Source organism: Sinocyclocheilus grahami, unplaced genomic scaffold (assembly GCF_001515645.1).
Source record: "Sinocyclocheilus grahami isolate Dianchi unplaced genomic scaffold, SAMN03320097.WGS_v1.1 scaffold1520.1, whole genome shotgun sequence".
Taxonomy (NCBI): Eukaryota; Metazoa; Chordata; class Actinopteri; order Cypriniformes; family Cyprinidae; genus Sinocyclocheilus; species Sinocyclocheilus grahami.
This window is the reverse complement of record NW_015506699.1, coordinates 196432-206160: the sequence shown is the minus strand read 5'-3', so window position 1 is coordinate 206160 and position 9729 is coordinate 196432. Positions and strand designations below refer to the sequence as shown.

General features: G+C 37.5%; 1 long non-coding RNA gene across 2 annotated transcripts in view; it reads right to left on the bottom strand.

The window, feature by feature from the left end:
- Positions 1 to 8240: 8240 nt before the first annotated feature.
- Positions 8241 to 9729, bottom strand: part of LOC107570907 (uncharacterized) — a 4007-nt gene continuing 2518 nt past the window's right edge. For both annotated transcript variants that reach the window (XR_001607103.1, XR_001607104.1), the window contains exon 2: positions 8241 to 8477. This is a non-coding gene — a long non-coding RNA (uncharacterized lncRNA). The remainder of the gene's footprint in view (positions 8478 to 9729) is intronic.

The following is a 9729-nucleotide window of genomic DNA, read 5'->3' as shown; positions in this document are numbered from 1 at the left end:
ACATTCTTTATAAAAGTTAAGTGTCAACCACACCTACCTAAAACGGCTCATTCTAACACACCCCACATGTCTACGTCACGATGTGGGAAGATCTGCATAACGCCGCCCAAATGTTCACACAAAGATAGAAGGCGTAACTTTTATTCTCGCTGTAGTATTGTTGCTGCCGCCGCCGCCATGTCGTGAAGACGCTGTGTGCTTCGTTGTGAAAGCAAAACTACTTTTTTTGGCCTTCCAAAAGAGGACGATATCCGCTTCATCATGCCTCGAGCTGATCCGTGCTGGTCGGTGAGGGAATACATCAACTTTGCGCTGTGGATCGCCGGATTGGCTTTCACCGTGGACGAAGCGGAGTCCAGCCTGGGGTCGTCACATGTGGTTGCCGCTCCTCGAATCTGCCGACTGCTCACTCTAGGCCGCCGTGTGTTTTGTTGTGAAAGCGAAACTGTTTTGTTTGGTCTTCCAAAAGAGGACACGACTAGAAATCAGTGGTTAAGTTGTATTTACAACACTGTTCCAGAACAGTTCAAGCTAATATTCAGATGTGTGCAGCACATTTTATGGGGACCGTTTCCTGATCCTGGTAGAGTAGACGACAATGCTGGCTGTTCTGACTCACAGACTGTAAGTACGTTTTTATATTAAAAGAATTTGCCACTGACGATTCAAACGCGAGTTTTGAGCAGTGTAGAGTAGCGCTTGTTGTTTGTAATTTCTCCGATCACAAATGCAGACATGGTTTTATATTTACTCGGCGCAATGCAATGCAACGCATAAAAAGCCAGTATAAGTCATTATAATCAGTAATTATGTCTCCACTGGATGTAACAAATGCCTCGTTTATAATGGGTTTTAATCTTTTTGTCTCATCGCTCCAGCCTGACAGGGCATCACAGTATGGTAAGGGGCGTAACATTTCCGTCACACGCTTGAGGTATTCGGCCAATCACAATGCACTGGATAGCTGACCAATCAGATAACACATCGCTTTTCAGACCCATGAGCTTCGTAAAAATCAACGCGTTTCAGAAAGGCGGGTTATAGAGAAGAAACAATAATGTACAGTAAGTGGAAGGTAAGTGGAAGACAACGTTTTTGAACTTTAAACCACATAAACACACTTCATTACACCAAATAACGTTGGTCTTAGCAGCATCATATGACCCCTTTAGATTGTTTTATTTTCTTCAGTTCAGTAAGAGCTGAACGTCCATCAACAAGGCAAAGAAAGACCACTTCATGATATTCATTCATTATGTATTTTAAGCAGAGAGTTCATGACCTGATGCCACAACATACAAATTTACTATAAATTAATATTGCAATTACTTAAAGACAGATTATACTGAGTTAATAAAAGGGTCAAGAGCTCAACTAAAGCAAACACTGATCTCCATGATGGTAACATCATATTAACCAATGAAAAATCAACATCTGATCCTCTGTAATTCTCAATAACAGCAGGTGTTCCTCACTAATGCACAATCATCATTTAATTAGTCACTTAATTATCTCATTAACTTTAATGCTTTAAGGCCCTGTCCACAGGAACGCGGTTATTTTTAAAACCGCAGCTTTTCTACGCGGTTAGGCCGTTCGTCCATAAGCAAACACAGCACCAGGTCACTGAAACCGAATATTTTTGAAAACTCCTGCCAGGCTGAAGATTTTCCAAAACTCTGGTTGCAGTGTTATCGTGTAGACAGCGAAACTGAAGTTTTTGGCTTGTGACGTCGGAGCATGCGCTGCTATCTCCGCCTACTGGAGACTTTTTCAGGCTTCTGATTGGCCAACATGGCTTTATGGTTGAGATTATAGCACCACCTGTTGGTTTGGCATGCTCTTGACAGTGCTTCATAGCATGCGTTTGCATTTTCATGTGGACAGAGATTTTTTTTCAAAACGAAGGAAAAACTCTGTTTATAAAAATACTGTGTTCGTGTGTACATGGCCTAACTCTTTGAAAGTCCCACCTCTGCTCAATTGATTAAAAACTAGGACTCGACACTGGACTCGGATACAACACTGCCCTGTGCAATGTGCTTTTTTTCAGTGCAGGCATTTGACGCGGAGTGATAACGGTTTGAATATTCATGATTGTGACTTCCACTTTCTGTGAATGCGCAGCTAAGGAAAAGAACGGGGATAAAAATGGTGTGGTGTGGTGTGGTGTGGTGGGGTTGGTGGATGGGGGGCCTTTGCAAGTCTTAATCCCTCCCTGTTTATGGGTAATTCTATATTTGAAAATACATTTAGCATTTCATAAAGTTAAGAAAAAAAATGTTCACTGACAGAAATTATTTCCGGTATCTAAACATTCAATTTTAATAATTCAGTGCTTGCCAAACACAAGTTTCTTCCTTTTTTTACTTTTAATGAAAAAACAGATGTCTTTATGGTATTGCTTGTCAACTCTGTTACAGACAAATTAGGCAATGTGTAGAAATAACAATAAATCATAAAAGGAAAAATCCTTCTTGTATCATTAGACAAACAGTCCTTAAATTCCAACATTTGGAACTGAGATATTTCACCTATGCATATCTTAAATATTAAAAAAAGACCTATGTCTTCACAGAATTGTCTGCTTGGAGCAAATAGTTTTCATCTGAAAATGTATTATATACAATATCCAGTAAAAAAAGAGAAATGTTAAATATTATAAGGGTGCATAATATCTCAATAATGTTTATGAGATTTTAAACAACAATTGTATAGTTTTTTTTGTGAAAATAGTTCATAAACAGAGTTGACCCTCTGTAACAGAATTGTAAAGTAACATAATTGACAGAATTGTCCTATGGACTGTTGTAAGGATGGTTTTCCTACTTTTTTTGTGAAAATAGTTCATAAACAGAGTTGACCCTTTAAGTAACAGAATTGTAAAGTAACAGAATTGACAGAACTGTCTGATGCACTGTCAATTCTGTTACACTATTGTCAGCATTGTTACTCTACCTTGGTAACAGAGTTTGATGGTAACAGAATTGACTATTTTATTAGATTTTTGCCAAAAACTCCACTTGATAGCATAAATGCTAAGAGCACATGGCATTAATGAAATCATGATTAAAATACCTTTAAATAACCCAATTTGTGATCAGTAATACATTTTGTTTTCCTTTTGATATTGTGGTAACAGTGTTGACGTTCTTCAAAATAACTTGGTATAAGAACTTTTTTGATTAAAATATATTTTAATTTAATATTTTAGAGAGCACACAGACTTTGCAGTGCTTCAGATCTTATCAGTGAGGGAAAGTGTCATCATTTCCTGTATCTTACAGAATTGTGGGAGATAATTCTACCACTTTAAAGGCAAAATATGGTACGTAACAGAGTTGATGCTAGAATGAAGATTTATGGACACACATTTTTATAAGAAAAAAAAGTTAACACTTTACCAACAACGGAAAGTTATTTTTAAACAATATAATGTTGTAGTATTAAGTAAATTAGTATTAAGGGCTTTTTATATAAAAGTAATGATATATTACAAAAATAAAAGTACAATAAAATATTTTGATTACACGATACATGATGGAAAAATGCACTGACTCATTCGGACAACAAGAAATCATGATTTTGAGCTATTTAAGACACTTTTTACATAAATTATTATATTGTTATTGACTGTAACATCTTGTAATTCATAACAATAAATAACCATTTGAAAAAAAAAAAAACAGAAAAAATAATGACTTCGGACACCAAATGTACCTACAATTACAGAATCGCCCATATGTTTAAAGGGTCATGAAACACCGGTTAAAGGGGTGGTCACACTGCACTTTTTGTTCCATTGACTTCCAATCATACGCATGAGAATGCATCAGACCGAAAAAGCAAGCTCATGCGAAAAATTTTACATTTCGCTGCATTCCAAAGTTCAAGTTTGGTGAACTCTGACCTGTGAATTCGCATCACGTGAAGACGTGTGACCAGTAGAAGATCGATACGTCACTGCGTGACCTCTCTGTACAGAAATTCAAAAATGGAGGAAGCGCTAATTTTAGCCGTAGCGTTTTATATAATACATCTTTATAAGATTATAAAAATCAAATAAAAAAAAGAAGCTGCATGGTTATCTGTGTCAATGGAAACAGGAAGAGACGGTACATTTGAATGCGGACACATTTTTTATTGCTTTGTGTATATATATATATATATACATATATATATAGAGAGAGAGAGAGAGAGAGAAAGAGAGTACAATATAATTATTATACACAAGTGTATTATTATTAAATTACTTAATGTTGTTTGTTATTTTATATTTTCATTTTCAGACTCATTTTAAAATAAATTTTGCACACCACAGGAACTTATAAAATTACCTATTTAAAGGGGAAAAACCTACAGCACTTAAAAATTATATATATATATGTATAATGAAACCAAAATTTATTCAGACACCTTGAACATTTAATTCATTAATACAGTTTATTCACTATAGTTTAAAAAAATGTTAATAAAATATGACAGAGCCGAAAGTCATCCTTGCGGCGATCCTCATCCAGTCGAAGCTCCTGAATTAAAGAATGGAACTCTCCCCATTCATTCCCAGTCCATAGAATAGGGTGAACCCACAGCCTTCTCCTTTCCAGGACAGTAAAAGAAAGTCTAGTGTGACCGCAGCTTAATTCTCACCACAGTTTTAAAAAAATGCTAGAAAAGTGGGCGTGGTGCAGGGCGAAGATGGGAAACAGACAGTTTTATTTCGCTCCCTTCGAGTTAAAAACACAAATAAATACACAGCCGTTTGCACTGCATCGAAAACATATATATGAACGCGCTGTTGCAGCTCTGAGAACTTCTAAAGCTTAATTTGCGTCAAGAAGCTGTACAGACCAATTGCTGCAGGGCAGTTTTTTTTTATCTACAGAAAAAAAGTTCGAAAATGAAACTAATCGGAGCGAGAGATCTAGAAAGCGTAGACTGCAACTGCGATCAACTGTGTAAGTACAACATTTACTTCCATGCACTAGTTCTCTGATAAATGACACGTTAGTTAAGACTCAATACAAACTTTTAAGCTTCACATAAACGTAGATATGTGTTCTCAGGTTTTAACTTCGTGTTTACAGAGTAAATATAATTCCGCCTTTTGTCTTTCGTTTTGCAAACACTGATCTCCATCATGGTAGTGTCAAAAAAACCCTTGCACTTCTGTACACATCTGACAGAAATAGCATCAGTCTGGTTAGTAATGTGAAGCTGGTGATGCGGTTCTAGTTGTACAATCAGCTCTTGAGAGATTTAATGTCTTCTTTTATTTCAGTTGATATCATCTAAGTCTGTGGCTGAAGTCAGTTGTAGTTCTTGTGTTTCTCTTTTCTTCAGTGATTCTGCTTGTTAACAGCAGCTGTTCATCACTCATCTTAATTAATCACAGAATTATCTCATTAACCAATGATTCAGTGTTACTTTGTAGTGTGCACACATTTAAAACGGAGGATTTTGTTGTGGGGTTTAAAGGGTTAAAGATGTAAGATTAAAAAAACAGCATGAAATGTAATTTAACAATAAACTGTAAAATTTAACAGTTGGATTAACCAAAGGGAAAAAGTTATTTTCACTGAAATATTAGTGAAGGTCCACAGAAAAAGTTATGCAAAGTCACGAACTGATAAGGAGAGTTAATATGTAACTGACCTGTATTAATGTGTTCTTGCACAAGAGAGATCTGTTAGTTTAATGTAGTTTTGTGGGTCATCATTGTGCTGGAGAGTAGAGCCTGTGCTTCAGTCAATGATGAGCCACAAACACTTTTACTTTACTGTTTTATTTAAAGACAGTAACTATGGAGTTGCTTAAGCAGTGATCATCTTTTTGTTATGTACTTCAACACATACATGTGTGCTATAGCTGATGATGAACTGCAATGATTTGGGTTAAAGACATGTTTTTAGTTCTATATTATACTGTTAAATATTTCTTCTTAATGGACTCAAATGAAATAAGTATAAGAGTGACATACTGTAAAAATGACGAGATGTAAATTTATGTCAGTAAATTACTGTTATTTAACGGCACAATTAATACGTAATAAAGGTAATAAAAACAGGCTATGGCCACATATTGTCCAGAGAGTGTTTTAACGTCACTCTCTGGACATTTCACTTTGAAACTGCAGTGAAACGTGCAGTAAGGTACATAATTATGGTGTTGCAGAAATGTATGTAGAGGCACGCATTTCCAATGAGCCTGGGTTGCTGTTAACTGTATAGAAAATTGTTATATAAATTTTATGAATTTTTTATTATTAAATTACCTGACATACTTATTTCCCTGCTAAGATAACCACAAACACAGCTTAAACAGGGCTAAGTTGGTCGTATCTGCTCATCCAGCCAAGCATTTTGGTGGTTTGGGACACGTTTTAGCGTGCCATGCTTGGAGCATAAATCAGCTAAGACTATGGTCCTAGGTCAATCTAAATTGTTGTATTGTTTTGTTTTTTCCCCAATAGTGAAACAAAATGGCCACAACCAAAAAAGTGATTTGTGACACACTTGAAGATCTTCTGGAAAAGGAGTTTGAAAAATTCAAATGGGAGCTGTGGAATGGTGTAGCGCCAGACATCAGCCCCATTTTTCGAGGAAAATTGGAAAAAGCTAAAAGCCACGATGTTGTGGATCTCATGGTGCAGCAGTACGACACTTCAGATGCTGGGAAGATTGCAGTCAGAGCACTACACAACATTAAGCAAAATGAGCTTGCTCTCCAACTGAAGACAAAACTTCAGGAAGGTACTAGAAGTTTCAACTTCTTGATTATATATGTATTTGCAATTATGCATTTTGAGTTAATCTCTGTCGCTCCATCAGTTCCAGAGGACGTTTCTGCTGAAGGTGGAGCTTCATCCGGTGCAGCAGCTGTAAACGCTTCAACTGCAGGAGTTACACAGACCATCAGCTCTTCCAATGGAGGAACCGTAAAGGCCCCTGTTCTTCATGGTGGTGTTTATAACGGCCCAGTGAACTTCAGCTAATGTTCAGGGATCTATCTATCTTATAACAATGATTTTAATACCTAAAATGGAAATAAACAAAAGCATTTGCTATTTGGTGTTGGGTTACTTAGACAGCTTGTAGTTTAATAGGTAACATCCTCATATTTGAAATGGAAGCTGACTTGTGAATTCTGATTTACTTTGTTTTTTATGCAAATTTTTTGTACATTAAACTATATTCATGGGTTTCAGTCACGTGACTTTTTTGTTGCGGCCGCCATCTTTAGGACCTTGCGTAGCCTCTCCTTGGTAATCGGAAACCAAAATAACACTTTACCAACAACGGAAAACAATGGTATTAAAAAAAAAGAATTAGATCCTTATTTACTGTCAAGCGAACTGCTGACTCCACTAAAGTCTAGTGAAAACTTACCAACTTGACATTTGCTGATAGGCTGTTTACATCTACCTCATACACAAGCCCTCTCCGTACACTCGGGCCATTTTCAGTAAACATTTCACCTGCTAAAGACTTGTCCACCGGCCCGGATCCATCTGCAGCACCCGGCCTGGATGTTTGCGTACTCACTTTCAGATTCTGGGCCGAATCAACCGGAATTGTGAATAGTGGTTGCTTTAGTTGCCTCTTGACCCTTGACTTTTAAAATTTAAGTTTTTCTTTGACTGGCACAATTGTGTGCATTAAACACATGTGTGATGGCAAAAGACTTATAGTAATGTTATGAATCGGGGTCGCTATGGAGAGTGACCCGTGCCTTAAATTGGTCAAAAAGTATCATAATAATAATTAGTTATTTATTTTTGTGACTTGCGTTATGTTTGCTCTCATGACCTTATATAATGAACAGGAATGTGTTGAACTCCACAGAAATGAATGAATGACACGTTTTTTCCATACTTCTCACTAACTTGTTTCCTTGGTCCTAGGTGTTACAAATTACCTCTTTAAAGGCACAAATATTACACATCTCTTTAATTCAAAACTCTTAATTATTAAATCTAAAAGGCCACTCTAAAATGTGCAGTTTTACTGTATTGGGGGGTTCGAAAACCAGTCAGTATCTTAAGCAGCCATTAATCAAACAAGAAAATAACATAAGTACAGGAGCACAGTGAATACATATGTAACTATTTTTAGAGTCTTTCAACAAAAGAAAACAATTCAAAATATTTACAAATTTTCTTGGTCCACAAACACCAGCTCTTCCAGGAGTGAGATTAATGTGTTCCACCATTGATGCATGGAAGTCAGAGCTGTGACAGTACTATTTTTTCCCTCTAACAGTCTTGCATTATTGTTAAACAGCCATAAATCAAACAAGTAAACAACAAAAATACTGGATAATGGTTAACACGTGTAAATGTTTTTAGAGTTTGTGAAAGTTGTTTATGGCTAATTTTTTATATCCACAAGCCCCAGCACGTCCTGGAGCGTGCTTCAGGTGTTCTGGCACTGCTGCATCCATGTCTGTATCATTTGGGCTTCACCTCTTCACAGCATCTGAGGAAAGAGAATATGAACATTTGTATTTTTATTTTTTATAAAATCATAATAACATGCACCTGCTTATTTTGAACATGCACCTGCTTAGATTAGAAAAACTGACCACCAGCATGGCGCCGCAAATGGCAGCAAGGACGCTGAGCTCCGTGATTCTTCTATTGTTTTTGTTTGTTTGTTCCTTAACATTAAGCAGCACATCCCAGACAACATTTTTCCAGTTTTTGATTATTTGGACGTTTTGTTGGACATTCTAGTCGGAGGTACAGCTGTGTTGTTCAAACGTGCGTGCAGACGCAGAAGAGGGAAATGCGCCGGCGCCCTGGTGAAGCTCCGGCATTCTGACTGCGCTCCCAAGCATTCATCTCGCGAATATCCGTTCCCTTCCTAACAAAATGGATGAACTTCTTCTCCTCACCCACACCAACAAGGACTTTTCAAACTCTGCTGCACTGTGCTTCACTGAAACCTGGCTGAGTGAAGCCATTCCGGACAACGCGCTTCATCTGCCGGGCTTCCAGCTGTTCAGAGCGGATCGCATGGCCGAGTTAACGGGGAAAACCAGAGGTGGTGGATTGTGTTTCTACATCAACGAAAGTTGGTGTTCAGATGTAACAATGCTGAAAAAGGTATGCTGTCCTAATTTAGAGGCACTCATCATAAACTGTAAACCTTTCTACTCGCCGCGGGAGTTTTCCTCTTTCATTCTCGTGAAGGTGTACGTGCCTCTGGACGCGTGCGTGAGCGCCGCGATGCAACAGCTGGCTGAACAAATGACTGAAATGGAGCAAAGGTACCCAGACTCTATTTTAATCATTCTTGGAGATTTTAACAAATCAAATCTCTCCCGTGAACTGCCAAAATACAAGCCAGAGACTGTAACTTCATATATCAGTTTCTGTGAAGATATGTGCATTCCTACCAGGACATTCTTATCATTTAATAATGATAAACCGTGGTTTACTGGGAAACTCAAACAGCTTCGTCACGCCAAAGAGGATGCTTACAGAAGTGGGGATAAAATCTTGTATAACCAGGCCAGGAACAGACTAACAAAGGAGATCAGAGTGGCTAAAAAAAACTACTCAAAAAAGCTGAGAAAAGAGCTTTCAGCAAACGATCCAGCGTCAGTATGGACTGGTCTGAGAAACATTACCATGTACAAGACACCACCCCCACAGTTTTTGGAGAATCAACAACTGGCTGACGATCTGAATGTGTTTTACTGCAGATTTGAAAAGGATCATCTACC